The sequence below is a fragment of the Pinus tabuliformis genome, chromosome 7 (assembly GCF_031772625.1).
Source record: "Pinus tabuliformis cultivar Carrire ecotype Pingquan chromosome 7, CPIR1, whole genome shotgun sequence".
In the NCBI taxonomy this organism is placed as follows: domain Eukaryota; kingdom Viridiplantae; phylum Streptophyta; class Pinopsida; order Pinales; family Pinaceae; genus Pinus; species Pinus tabuliformis.
The window spans coordinates 1,838,947,238-1,838,962,654 of NC_142293.1; positions in this window are offsets into that span (position 1 = coordinate 1,838,947,238).

The window sequence follows — 15,417 nt, forward strand, 5'->3', positions numbered from 1 at the left end:
GATTTAAACTCCTTGAACATTTTGAAGGCTTTGTCCTTGTGCTTCAAGTAATATATCCATGTCTTCCTTGAGAAGTCATCAATGAAGGTGATATAGTAAATATGACCACCAATATGATGTATGGGCATCAAACCACATACATCAGAATGAATGAGATGGAGGATGTCATTTGACTTGTTCTTTCTAGAGGGGAATGCTCCCCTTGTCTTCTTTCCATTGTCACAACCTAGACATACTCCATCATGATATACTTGAACCTTGGGAATCCTTGAGATTAGTTTCTCCAATTTTGGAAGAGCATCATAATGTAGATGTGCCAATCTTCAATGCCATAGCTTTCTTATATAATTAGCATCATGGACCAAAGATAGAATTGGTCTTCCAATAATCCTCTAGAGCCCTTAATAACTTGATCCCAATGTGAATGCATTTCTCATAAGTGATCCAATAGCCAAGTAAGAACCTTTCCCATTATTACGGAAACCCTCATCCCTTTGTCTTCTAAATAGGATATTGATACACAATTCTTCTTTAACCCTGACACATACATCACATCATGGAGAAAAATAGTTTCTTTTGAATTCAAATGAAATTTGATGGACCCAAAACCTTTAACGAGATGATTGGAGGTGTCTCCAAGAATGATTTTCAAATTTGACTCCCTCTCCGCCAAATTAGAGAGAACTTCCTTATAACCAGAGAAGTGATGAGTGGCCGCACTATCAACCAACCAACTACCCCACGAATCCAGAGAAGATGAACTAGTAAGGGTGGAAATAAGAATATATTCATATTGATTCGTAACATTGATTTCATACCTGGAGAATCTTGACTTCTTTTGTGGACGAAGATCTTCTTCATGATCACTTGGAGCATATCTTCTTCTTTCGTCTCTTCCATTGTAGTCACTCCTTCAGTCATCTCTTCTTCTCTGATCATTGAACTTTTTGTTGTTGATTCTAGTATTGTAACATGGTCCATTGTTCTTCTCGAGGCAATCTCAATCATAGTGGCCTTTCTTGTGACAATTGTAGAAATCAATGTGCAAGTATTCTTTTCTTGGATTTCGAAAAGGAAGATTTCTTGAATTTTATGGACTTATTTTCCCTTTCTTCTTATTCTTGTCATGAGTGATGAATGAAATGGGCTCTCCCTCTTCATGCTTTCAAATCCTTCCTCTTAATATCATCCTTGATTCTCCTTGAGTGAGCTTTCCAACAATTTCATCAAATGACGGGAGGGCATTGTTGTTGCTTATAGCAGTAATAAAGGTTTCCCAAATAGGAGGGATAACTCTTAGAGTCACAATCACCAATTTCCTTTCCGACACAGATTCTCAAATTCCTTGCAATTGATCTCTAAGACAAGATATCCTCATTATGTATTTTTGCACAAATTCTCCTTTGTTCATTTTTGTGTCTTTGAGTTGATGTTTCAAGGAGATGATTTCATACAATTTGGTGACTTTGTACATGCTAGTTATCTTATCATACATATCCTTAGACCTTCTCAAGTTTCCAACATATGCAATTAAATTAACTTGTAAACCATCAACTATAATTTGCTTTGCTTTTGACTCACTTATCTTATGCTTGTTCTTGGTAGCAGTAGAAGAATTTTCTAGAGGCTTAGGTACATTTCCTTGAATGTAGTCCAGAGCATCATTGTTGTCAACTATGATTTCCAACCTGACTTTCCATGCAGCAAAATTGGATGAGTCACCCAACTTCTCATTTTCCTTGAAGAAGGAATACATATTGACTTGGTTAGATTGGCTCTTTAAACTTTGCAAAGATGATTGCTTCAATTATTTTCTCCTTTTGGGCTTGTCCTTCACCTTAGCTATGATCCCATGTTAAATTTTTAGATTGTTCTATGTTGTATCAATTATTTTAACCAAATTCAATACTTCAATTAGAAATATTTCCAATTACAATTAATATTTCCATTCATCAATAGTAATTGAAGATAGAAAAATAAATGCAATGAAAAAGTAGACAATCAACAAGACACACTAGGTTTGGTCAAAGACCAGGGAAAAACCCCACTAGGGGCAGACCCTTTGAAATTCTTCTTCTAATAGATTTTCATAAAATGTTCAGCAGAGAGTACAATGAGGCCGATATAATATCATCAACAAAACAACCCAAAAACATTCAAAAATAAGTTTCCATCATCATCATATATTAGAGACAACTTTTCCTTTATGCGGTCAACTGCAGTCAACTTTGGTCTTTGGTCAAATCTGAGTCAAACTTCCCAGTCGCACGTAAGAGGAGTTGTGTGAGCAAATAGAAGCTTCCAATCACACCCTTGATGTCTGCAAGAAAACGAATTGTGGTCAAATTTTTCCGTGATGTTCCTACGATTGTAATCCAAAAACCCTAAAACAGATACAAGCCTTAGACCCAGTAATTTCATACCTTTGCGAACTTTTGTTGTCATCCCTGCCTCTGGCCTATGTGAGCCAATTAATGAAGAAGAGAAGAAGAAGATGCTTGGTGATGTCCAAATGAGTTTGAGGTCACTTGTATTTATAGGCTTCCAAGGGTGACCAATTTTCTATAGGGTCGACCTTGATCAAATGTGCATATGTGGGCTTTCCTTCATAAGTACGCTTTCCCTATCCGATTTGAGTGATATTTAGGTTGATATTGGTCATCGAAAAAAGAGGAATTAAATGCCATTTACATCTCCATAAAATGAGATGTAAAAAGTGGAGTTTTACCATATTTTCATATTTTTAACACCTAACATTTACCCACTTCAAAAGATTAACCCCCCATTTAAGGTGAGGGAACAAAACCATGGTTAAAGCCCTTCTTTCTTCCAAGTCACCCAATAATACATGCCCAAGATGTGCAAATGAGAAACAAGCATAAGCACCTGACTACACAATGAAAACATACCTTTTGGGTTGGATTTCCCACCATCTAACATATGCCTTGAAAAATGGGTGAGAAAACATTCAATTAATGTAGGGCGCAGAGATAAAGTTTCTCACCAAATCAACTACAAGGTGGCCATTAGAGGTTGTTGGCTATCGGTTGGAAGAAGATGAATAGGAGAAAATTTCTCCTGAGGGTACCCACTTTTGGTGGGTAATAGGCACAAAGTGTGTCCACGTATTAGAAATCTCAGATTCAAATAATGAAAATCCTCTAGAGACATTCACGAGTGAGATGGATTTGGTACCAGTTGGCCCCAATTCTGTGGAATGTGTGCGGGTCTAGAAACAAAAAGGAAACAAGGGGCAGATAAGTAAATTATACATTACTCTATCTTCCCCATTGTATCATATTTGTTTTTTTTTCTTTCGTTTATGATTCTCTTCAAGGCCATTATGGTCGTTTTCTCTGAATTCTTTAAGCATATGTAAACATTTTTTATATGTTCACCACATAAGGATCTCAAAAGATTCTTGGTGAATGCACATGCCTAGTGTGCATATGAAAAATGTATTTTCTTTCAAATATGAAGGGAAGAATGATTTTTCGAAGGAAACAAAAAATCATAAGTCATGACCCTCCATTCCTTTTAAACAATGATCATGGACCAATCAAGTGTTAATCCATGGATCAATAGTCATTAGTATCAAGGAGACTATGAGCCATCAAACCACTCTATGTCTAGAACATATTATGACCATTAGATTGCAATGCAACTAATGCATAGTATAGAAGCATACTTTTACCTAGTGGACACGTTAGACCAGGTTGAACTTAATTAACTCCTAAGTTTTTAAATATCCTAACATTTCCCCTTAAGGACAACTTGGCATAGGATTGAAGGATTTACAAAGGTGACACAATAGGAGAAGTAAGGAAGCATTAGATCCTATCGCCCCTTAATGAAAAATTCATAAAATACTAACATAAATCGAAGTTCTTAAAATAAATAAATAAACAATAAACAATAAAATGAAGAAACAAAAAAATTGCAAGAGGTTTTGTGAACATTTCTACAACTTGATTATCATAGGGAAAAAGTGCACTTCAATAACTCAATCATGAATTAGTTTTCTAATGAAGTGGATATGTTACTCAATGTGTTTTATAAAATGATGTTCAACTAGATATTTGGTGAGCTTGATGGAAGCCTAATTGCCACACCAAAGGGTGGTCAAAAGTTGCTACTAGAATCCAAACTCTGAAAGGATCTATCAAAGCCACAAAAATTCTTCACTTGCATTAATTGTTTCTCGGTACTATATTTATATAGAAGAAAGAGAAATAGCCTACTTATTTTTACAAGCCCAAGTAATACATCAGGAACCAAGACTGAAAACATAACCTTTAGTAGACTTCCAATCATCAGGGTCATTAGCCAAATCTAAATTAGTGAAAGGAGTCCCCCTCAAATTATAATTTATCTCAAATTGAATTGTACCCTAGATATATTAAAGTATGATTTTTTGGGTATGTGTTATATTCTTTGCACAAATTATATGCACCATGAATAAATGGGGATTCAACGAGGTGCTTTTCAACCCTCTTAAATGGGGTTTGGGGCAATGCCATGAGAAAAAAAAAACTGGGTGGTTTTTTGTGTGTATTTTTTGTAGTTTTTGGCCCATGGTTTTCCTACAAGTGGTTTTTGTGGTGCATGATCATTTTTCCCATGGATTTTTAGTTTTTTTTATGGAACTATGGTTTGATTTGTGGTTCATATATCGTGGATGTATAATTTATCGTAAAATGCTATACAAAAAATATATGAAAAAAGGCTTGGTGGTTTTCCTAGGTTTGGGTTTCTAGGATAAAATATCTATGTAAATGTGTGTGTTTTCTATTATATATTTTCTATTTATTAAGAATATTCTTGAAGTGATTAATTGTACATGGTTAAAACCTACTTTGGTATCAGAGCAATTCTTTCATCAAGGGGATGCCTTTGTGGCTAAAGGGTATGTCTCAGACCTATGGTAGACCCTATTAAAGTGGAAAATATGTGGGAGTGATTCTTGTGGTTAAAAGAAATGGCAAGAAGTTCAAAAATAGAGTTCGAGAAATTTAATAGGCAAATTTTTGAGTTGCGGAAGCTCAAAATAGAAGAGTTGTTGGTGGATAGAGATTAGTGGAATGTTGTGGATCTATGTACTACAATGATGAGGATGTCAACAAAAGGTTGGATGAAGTTGGATCAAAAGGCAAAGAGAATAATATGATTGTGTCTCTTAGATTCAATATTACTGAATTTGTAAGGGGAAGCAACAACAAAGGCTTTGTGGAACAAGTTAGGAGATTTGTATTAGTCTAAGTCCCTAGTGAACAATTTGTTCCTACGGAAAAATTTCTATAATTTGAGGATGAAGGATGGAAACTCAATGAAAAATCATTTGAACGCCTTCAATATTATGGTGAGTCAATTATTATCTATTGAAATTAAGGATTAATATGAAGATAAGTGCATTATTTTGTTAATTTCTCGAGAGTGATCAAAGGCGGGAGGAAGTTTGGGTTTTCAAAATATTGCAGGAAGGTTATGGTACAAATCATTTTCTGAGAGGGAGGGAGCGGGGCTCCCTCCTACAGAAATGTTGTAGCCAAAAAAGGTAAAGGGTTTAAGAAATAATTTAAATTTTTGGAAGAAGGTTCAACAGGTATGATTCAGGGAGTAGGTGGGATAGGTAGTCAAGGTTTGAATGGTCAGATAAAAGATGAGGACAGAGGTACAATAGTAGGCCAACTAGATCAATAGTAAAATACAAAAGGGGCTAATTGGAATGGCCCATGCAAGCCAAAAATGGTGGTAATCCTAACAACAGTAATCATAGTTCTAAAACCCAGGCTTTTAGAGATCGTATGCATATGACTATGATCATTTGTAATTTTATAGGTTTATGGCCTATAGAGAAAGCTTTGTGTGATTGGGGAAAGCATCATTAGATGCCGTGTGGTGAGATAGATTTTCAATTAGGGGAAAAAGGCCTTTTAACGGTGGTTTTTGCTAATATGGAGGACAAAGACCAAGTGTTTAATGGAGGACCATATTTATTTGTCTCTATGGGACTACACGTGTCCATGGAAAGAGAACTTTACGCTAGAGAAAGAGACATTCACCAATGTTTCAGTGTGGGTTACATTGTATTATTTACCCCTCGACTACTGGTTATTGTTGACCTTAAAGCTCATAGGTGACACCTTGGGGAAGTTTGTAAAGGTCTCAGACATGACTTTGTAGGGTAGATACACCTCATATGCAAAGATTTGTGTGGACATGGATGTATCTAGAGCATTACTAGAAGTGATCAAGTTGGAATTCTATGATGAAATATGGATGCAGCCCATTAACTATGAACAAATTCCGTTTAGGTGTAGGCGATGCCATGAGCATGGGAATCTAATCAAGGATTTCCCACTAAACAGATTTGAGGATCAAAGTGAGGAAAAAGAGCAGAAATATGTAGAAGGTTTTGTAAAGGCCAATCCGAGAGGATGCGCCAATAGGAGACAACAACAACGAATTCAATGAGGGAGAGCTACAATCAAGAATAGTTTTAGGGTTCTCACAGAGAAGGCACCTAAGGAAAACTAGAACAAAGAAGATCAAATAGGAAATCCAGAGGAGGATAGAGAGAAAGGAATGATGGAGGTACTTGAGGACATGTTAAAAGCATGGAAACACCAGATTTGGGGAATGACTTTGAAGGGGATTCTGAAATGGCACCAAGTGAGGCAAGAATTGAGGACCTCGATCTTCAAGACATAGTAGAAAGGGAAGGAATATACTTACAAAATATGGTATAATAATGGAGAAAGAATGGTCTAGAGGCAATTCCGTTAGAACGTATGGATCAAATCCAATACCTCTACCTAATACGATAGGATGCAAAACTTCGTGGGAAGAAACGACCACATGGGGAAATAGGGGAGATGGGAGTCAGGGTTACGAAGTCCTATACCCCTCATTACCAAAGCAAATAAGAAGGAAACACGGAAGGAATTCAAACAACATAGCCCTTCAAGAACTAAGAGGAATGCTGATAAACTCAAGTAAGATAAGAGCTCTAAGCTCACCCCCTAACCTCCTTAGTTAAAAATGAAAGTTATTACTTGGAATGAAAGAGGCCTAAATAGTCTTAGAAAGTGAAAAATACTAAAGAAGAAGAGTAAAATGGAAAAAAACAGATCTAATGTTCTTGCAATAAATGAAATTCACAATAGAGAATATTAAAGAATTTGATAGGAAATTAGGAAGAATGTTTAGTTACTTAGATGTTGAAGCTCAAAGTAGTTTAGAAGAAATTGTTACTCGGTGGAATCCACATGAAATGCACCTACTACATGCAAAAGCCACTCAGATTTTCCTCTCTATGGAGATGCAGATAATAGAATTCCTTGGGTCCATTCTATCTATGAATTTCTATGGACTGTAGAGGATTGAAGATAAATTAGGCTTCATTTAGGCCCTGAAGGATCTTATAGGAATAAAATGACATATCCCCTATATTATAGGGGGATATTTTAACATGATCACTTCATTGGCAAAAAAGAAGGGAGGTAAAAAATGATTAGAAAGAGACTTCGAGACCCTCCAAAGGTTCATTGAAGAGGAGAATATAATATATATGGAGATAGGTATTGGAATCTTTAACTAGAGTAATAAATGAGAAGGGGAGCATCAAGTAGCCTATAAATAAGACATATTCCTAATTTCAGAGGATCTATTGCTATAAAGGTTGGATATAGAGGAAAACATTCTTCCCTATAGGGGATATGATCACTAGCCAGTGGTGTTAACTATTGTAATGTTGGGAACCCCTAATAATGGATTGTTCTATTTGATTCATTCTGGATAAATCACCCCTCCTTTATGGAGAACACAAAGAAATGATGGGAAGATCCTCTCCCAATCTGGGGCTCCAAGATGTTAAAATTGCAGGCTAGGCTGAGATATATTAAAACCAAACTAAGGCACTGAAATAAAATAAAGTTTGTCAATATCTTCCAGGAAAAAAGGAACTGCAAATGCGGATGGAGGCACTACAAAAATAATTGATGGAAGAAGGGTAAACAGATGCGAGAAGGAATGAGGAAATGGAGTTGTTGAAGAAATGGGAGGAAATATTATGGAAACAAAAAAAAAGATAATCCTATGGCTCCAGGAATGAGAAAAAAATACTAAATTCTTCCACAGGTTTGCAATTGAGCATCGTAACTAAAATAGAATTCTCAGAATCAAGGATGTAACTAGGTAATCTTATGAAGCCCACTAATATATCTAGTAGGTTTTGTTTCAACACTTCCAAAATATAATAGAGGAGCCCCTGCTTGATATATCAGAAGCCATCCAAAAGATTTTTAAGCATATTCCTAGACTAATAACTAATCTGAATGGGATAATTAGTTTGTTGTGCTAAATTCCTTTTCAAAATATGTTAAAAGTTCTTAAGGATTCATGAGGTCAATTGCAAGTTTAAACATAAGTTTTTGAGCGGTTTTATGTAAATTTCATGTACAAATTAACATAAACAAATGTCTGAACAACAACATATAACAACATGAACATCACCAAAATAGTATCACAATAGCACATGATGAAGGAGTTCACCCCGCCTAGGCTACATCTCCTTGGTCCAGATTCCAGTGGCTTGGCCCTCTCTATTATGCTCAAAGGTGTGAATACATCAGTTTACAATGCTCAGATAGATCTGAAACATGTTCCAATGGGTCTAGAATGCCAAAAACTTCTTGTCTAGATTATTTCTTCTCTTGATTTGGTAAAAAAGTAAAGAAGTTATGGCTTCCCCAAGTCTTTCTACTAATCGCATAGCGAATTCCCAAAAACCCGGCACCATCCTACAAATTTTCCCCAAAGTGTGCTAACAGAGAGCCGATTTCACCGATTTATGGCAAAATTGTTGGCTGCGTTAAATTACCTCTAACGCCTAAAATCCAAATTTTGTGGACATGTGGGGGATCACATCCCTGGGGCTAAGGCCAACAGCCCACCCCCACTAGTCAGGCCCACGCTCTGCCTCGTCATGGTCCCATGGGTGGCGCATGCCCAAGAGCTGGTCCCTCATGGGTTAGCCCTTTCCCTGTAGTGTGCAACATATCAACACTAAATAAATGCGACGTCCATAGGTTATTAAGAACTATTGTTATGGCATGTTGGCAGGAGCTTTGGACTTGTGCTTCGAGGTTGCGAGTTTGAGCCCCACTACTACTTCCCGGACCTTAATCAAATCTTTGGTGGTCCTCGAGCTACCACGTGGCGGCCTCTGGCTGGGCCACATGGCAGCCTATGGTTGGCCACCAACCACCCAATCAAAAACCGCCAAAATCACCCAATCCAAAACTGCCACTTGGCATCATATGATTCGTTGGAGTTGCATAGTCACCTTGCCACATAGGCATGCCTAGTCAGCGCCATGTCAGCTGTACGGACTACTGACTGGCCTGCTTGCATTTGTTTTAAAAATTTTCCTGTCTAGGGAAACGAATAAAACATGATTCTGGGAGCATATGATGTTTGTTTCACATGAAACGAGTTGTGCCAAATTTAGGATGACGAGCACTACGAATTCGTTCAAGTTCCACGCTGATCCAAAAATTTTGAATTTTGAGCTATTTTTTTTAGAACCTGATCATTCCTCCCCACTGGAATCCTTTTGGACCCTCATAATATCAATTTCAGTTGTCCAGTTGGTGAGTGTACAGTTCCCTCACCTTTCCAATCTCGATCCATTTGGCCTTGGAAGGTGTTGGGCGTGGGATCCCCCCAAGGCAAGTTTTGGGGGCTTAAAGCCCAAGTTTTGACTAAGTCCATTATAAAGACTCTGCGATTTGTGGGCGCGGAGCGCGATGTTGTAATAGAGTCATAGAGTTGTCCGCCCTTACTTTTGTAAATGTAGTGTCAATTTGAGAGATCTACCCATGGTCCGCGGACCATGGGATTGTATAAATAGAGCGAGGCTCTAAGTAGTTAAGGAATGGATTGATGATCATGGAATAAAGGCATAGCAGAGTATCTAAAATTTAAAGTCTAGTTTTGGGTCGTAGAGTAGGAGAAGGCTCTGCAGCTGAGTGCGCAGAGGCCTAGTAGTCTGCAACTGAGTGCGCGGACCCTCGCAACTGATTGCATAGGGCAGGTCGAGTCTATAACCGTTCGAAGCATTAATAAAGAGAAGTTTTACAATATTTCTGTGTATCTTTTCCTATTTTATGCGTTCAAGTATATTGCGTATGAATTGCAAGTTTACAATTTATTTGTTGCGTGAAATTGTATGAATGTGCTAAATAACTAAATATAATATAAGGTATCTGTTTACACAAAGATAACTAATTGTTATAAGAATATGAGTAAGATCTGTGGCGTGACTTGGGGAGATAGCGCAAATCGCTACTCCAGCAGAATGAAAGCCCCACAGCCCTGGTTAGGGCTGCGCAGAGACAAATATAACAAGGGTGCTAAGGTATCGCAGGCCAGGGAAGTCTGCGAAGTAACGTGTGTGAAGGTATTCACAATTGGACTAAATCAACCCCTCAAACATCTCAAGGGTGCAGAAACCTGGTTCCAGTGTCCCCCCATACTGCTTTGGGTGAAACCTCAATTCGCACTTCGTGGACTATTTCCGAAAGGGCCAGTAGTACATGGATTTGTTTGGCTAATTAACTCTAAACCTGGGTCAGGCATCAACAAGCCAACAAATGGTTCTGTTGCCAGGAATGGGATTTGCATAGAGATTTCTGATGTCGTATCATTGGAATCCAACTAAGAAAGAAATTGAAGGTTGGTTGGACAGGAGAATTGACGAGTTCGCAGTGCAGGAGAACAGGAATTCGCGACTATCAAAAGAAGAGTGGTTAGACTGCTACCTGTACACAAAGATCCATGAAATTTTCTCTGCATCTTTCCCTACTAAGTTGTACGAGTGGATCATGAAGTTAGCAGATAACCAAGGAAGGTGCAAGCTTGACAATCCTATTGTTTGGACCCCAGAGTTGGTGCACAGGTTGGAAGCATCGGAGGATAAGATTGTGCGCACTGTTGATCACTAGCTCGATCGAATTATAGGAAGATTCATTACTGAGTTTGTGGTAGATACTTCAGTCAGCTATGGTGAAGCAGAGCGATGCTTCCTCAAAGGACATGGAGGTAAGTACATTAAGTCTATGAACACTTGGATTAAAATGCTACTATGTGAAAAGTGGATTATACAAATACATTGATTTTTGGGGCTAAGTGAAGTGGGAGAATTTACAGAAATAAAGGTAGTGCAAAACTAGAAACTAGCCCCTTGATTTCACCTCCATGAGGGGACGAGGAAGAGCTTGCGAAGGTCTCACAAAGAAGTGCGATCAATTTGATAAGGTAGAGGATTCCACGCATACCACCCCCACCCACACCACCACCAGTTTCACTGCCTTCACCCCCATCTTCGCCCGTACCACCTTTGCCACCACCGCAAGTCAATATGGCAAGTGCGATAAAGTTGTCGGTGTTCAAGGGAGTAGGAAATAAAGGTCCGGACCAATTTTGGTTTGTGATAAAATTTGTATGGGAAGCGTAGGGAGTTATAGATGACAATATAAAGAAGGCGATGTTTTTCATCGCTCTGCAGGATCGTGCACTGACCTGGTATATTAAGCATTCTAATGACAATTCGAATGTGGGGATCGCGGATATCCAAATTTCTTTGAACAGAGAATTTAACAGAACAAAATCAGAGGTGCAGTCGATCATTAGGTTCAAGTAGATCATGATGCTACTAGGTGAGACCCCTTAGGAATTAGATCAGAGACTGAAGTGCATGATTCGCGAAGCTAATATGACTTTGACGGATAGACATCATCGTGAATGGTTTGTAGCATCGCTAACGCTATATTTTAGGAACGCGTTGTCACAACAAAGGTTAACAACTTAGGCAGAGGCCTTAGAGATCACGATGAGGTTGCATGAGACCCCAATATAGGATCCTAACTTAGGAGTTCAGTAGATCCATGCGCAATTGAAAAACTTGTGCCTTGAGATGCAAAGTCTGAAATAGGACAGGATAGCTTGCCCGAAAGTGCGCGACGAGATATGGTGTGTTAAATGTAAGGGTCAAGGTCATGACAAGAACCACTGCCCAGTGTTTGAAAATTACCTCACGGGAGGAGGACCGATTCCGTTAAGACCGGAGGCACAAGCAAGACCTAGCGCGGCGCCTGCTTTGTGGTGCGTGATTTATCAAATAGGAGGAAAGCATGCTACGGACAACTACATTTGTTGCAGAAGTACACGCAAAATTCGCAATAGTTGTTTTGTAATTTCTGTAGATCAGTGGGACATGATGAGCACACCTGTAGAAGCTATGAGCTGATGATGGATAGGACTCCCACCTACAAAGTTCAGGCCGAAATGCGGCCCCTTGACCAGAACGCAGGAGTGGCGTGAACCAGATTTCAGGGGCGCGGACGAGGCCGAGGTGGAGGAGGACTTGGAAGAGGTCACGGATAGCTGATATGTTACAATTACGGGGGGCCAGGACATTATGCCCGTGATTGTACAAATCCAACGCGCCCATCATGTTTGTATTGTACCTTGTTTGATCATGAGATAGAGGATTGTCCCACACCGATAGCGAGGCTGTGCGATAAGGGAGCGCTCCAACCTCCCCCAACTTAGAACCTGCAAATGATGAGGTCTGAGCCATGCGAGGAAGACCCTAACATAAACATTATGCTTCTAAGTGGGATGACGACAGGGGAAGAGCTTCGCTGATGCCTCCACATTAGGAAGCAAAGATATATCGGAGCCAGAAATGGACCCATCAATGCTCACGACATTCCTAGAAACATGCACGAAGCTATTGCGTGATAGCAATGCTATAAAGGGATTGCAGGAACTCATAAATAGATGCATTGGGACAACGCTAGGAGAACCCCGCACAGACCAGAAGATTGGAAAGAATGCGACAAGGACAGGAAGAGAAATGAGATTGACCACGTAGATTGGAGAATATGAGATGGACCAAGTGATTTTGGATTTAGGATCAGAGGCAAACGTTCTACCAAAGTAGACATGGGAGTGCATGGGAAGGCCTACGCTATAATGGTCTCTTATCCAGCTGTGAATGGTGAACCAGCGAAAGATCATACCTATGGGAAGATTGCAAGGAATCACCATGGATATCGAAGGAGGAAGCACGCTAGTAGACTTTGAAGTGATAGAGATTGTTGATGACAGCAATCCCTACCCTGTGCTATTAGGAATAGATTGGGCCACTAACATGAACGGGGTGATAAATCTGAAGAAGCGCAAGATGATTTTTGAGAAAAATTATTTGCACGTAGTCGTACATTTGGACCCTGCAGAAGGATTGCACTACATGGAGCCAGTGCATGACTATGAAAGCGACGACGATTTAGACTACATCTACAAGATAACCGTGTGAGAGCAAGACTGGGTAAATCCCACCGCGGACGGATGAATCTCATGGCAGCGCAAAAGCTCCTGTACGTTGGATTCTGATAAGGAGATAGAGCGATGGCAGAACCGGTTACACATGGTAACCACACTGAACTACAACATGATGACAAGATCGTTACGTTGTGTATCAATGGAAGCAATGAATCTTCCTACTTATGATGGGTTAAGCGAGGTAGATGCCTTCCTGAATAGCTTTGAAAGAGAGGTGTCGGAATAGCAGCATTTCAAGGCTTTGAAATTGGTACTAAGCACTATGCCCGTGAGCTGGTGGGGTATGCACCAAGGAAGCTTTGAGGACTAGCGCGAATGTAGGAGAATGTTGCGCATGCATTTTGGGAAGCCTCAGATGCAACTAACATAAAAGTATGACGAACAAGATGATCTTTGTGCGCACCTTTCCAAGTGGACAAAGGTCTATGGGGAAGAGCCACAACCTAAGTGGGTGCACCTGTTCTCTCATACCCTAGATGTTATACTCATGAACTGGTATATAGAGATGGAGCTCCACCATGGGATGAGTGAATGGGATATCTTGTGCGAAGGGTTCCTGTTAACCTTCACATTTGAGGATTATTGGTGGGACATTTTTGATGACATTCTACAAGTAGTAAAAGCAATGATCTTTAAGATACCTCAGGAGCCAGTAGAATTAATTTAGCCTGAATGAGCTACTCAGCTGAGCTGCACACTGGAGTGTTATAATGTAAATATTGAAGAAGACGACGAGGATCCGTAAAAAGTTAACATTCCAGAAACTCAATGCTATCACGAGGTTCAAGGACCACTGGTTGAAGATCCTTACATAACCGCACCGTAAAGAAAAAGCAAGTGAACATTGGTATGAAAGCCGAACCTAAGTATGCAACGCTCAGTGACTACTGGGATGATGCGACAGTGGATAAGGTCGCTGAGTTACTCCGCGAGTACCAGGACCTATTCCCGACCAAGATCAAAGACTTAAAGGGAATCATTAGAGATTTAGGAATGATGCGGATCACATTAAAGCCCAATTTGAAGCAAGCTAAGAAGAGGCCTTACCGCTTGAATCCAAAGTACAAGGAGAAGGTCCACGTAGAACTAGACAAGATGCTTGCAGCTGGAATCATTGAGTTCGTGGAAGAATCCGATTGGGTAAGCCCTATGATGGTGCAGGAAAAGAAGCAGAAGGGTGAGATAAGAATATGTATGGACCTCAGAAAGTTGAATGACGCGTGTGTGCATGATCCATTCCCAACCGTTCAGAGATGAAGTATTGCAAAATGTCAGTGGGCATGAAGCATATTCTTTCACTAATGGATTTTTAGGGTACAACCAGATCAAAATCATGCAGGATGATAGAAGTAAGACAACCTTCACGACTGAGTGGGGCTGCTTTCAATACACTGTTATGCTGTTTGCATTAAAGAATGTGCCAGCCATATTTTCATGCATAGTTGTTGCAGCATTCAAGGAATATATCCACAAGTTCCTGGAGGTTTATCTAGATGATTGGATTGTATTTGGATTGGTTAATCACCATGTAGAGAGCTTATGCTTGATGCTGGATACCTACCAAAGACACAAAATCGCGTTGAATCTCAAGAAGTGTACGTTCCTCATTCCTTTTGGAAACCTATTGGGACATGTGGTTTGCAAACAGGGATTGATGGTAGACCCCATGAAAATTGCGGTGATTCTGAATTTGGAAGCACTGCGAAGCGTCAAAGAGCTGCGTGCTAACCTGGGACATATGGGGTACTATAGGGAGTTCATCAAAATCTATGCCCAGATCACTGTGCCGATGGAGAATTTGTTGAAGAAAGATGTCACATTTTGTTGGAACGATGACTGCAAGAAAATCCTAGATGTACTAAAAGAAAAAATGGCCTTTGCGTCAATCCTAGTCTTCCCGAAATGGGACAAGGAGTTCCATGTCCATGTGGACACATCGTGTATAGTGCTAGGGGTAGTACTAACATAGGAGGGTGGAGAGGGCTTGGATCACCCTACCGCATTCGC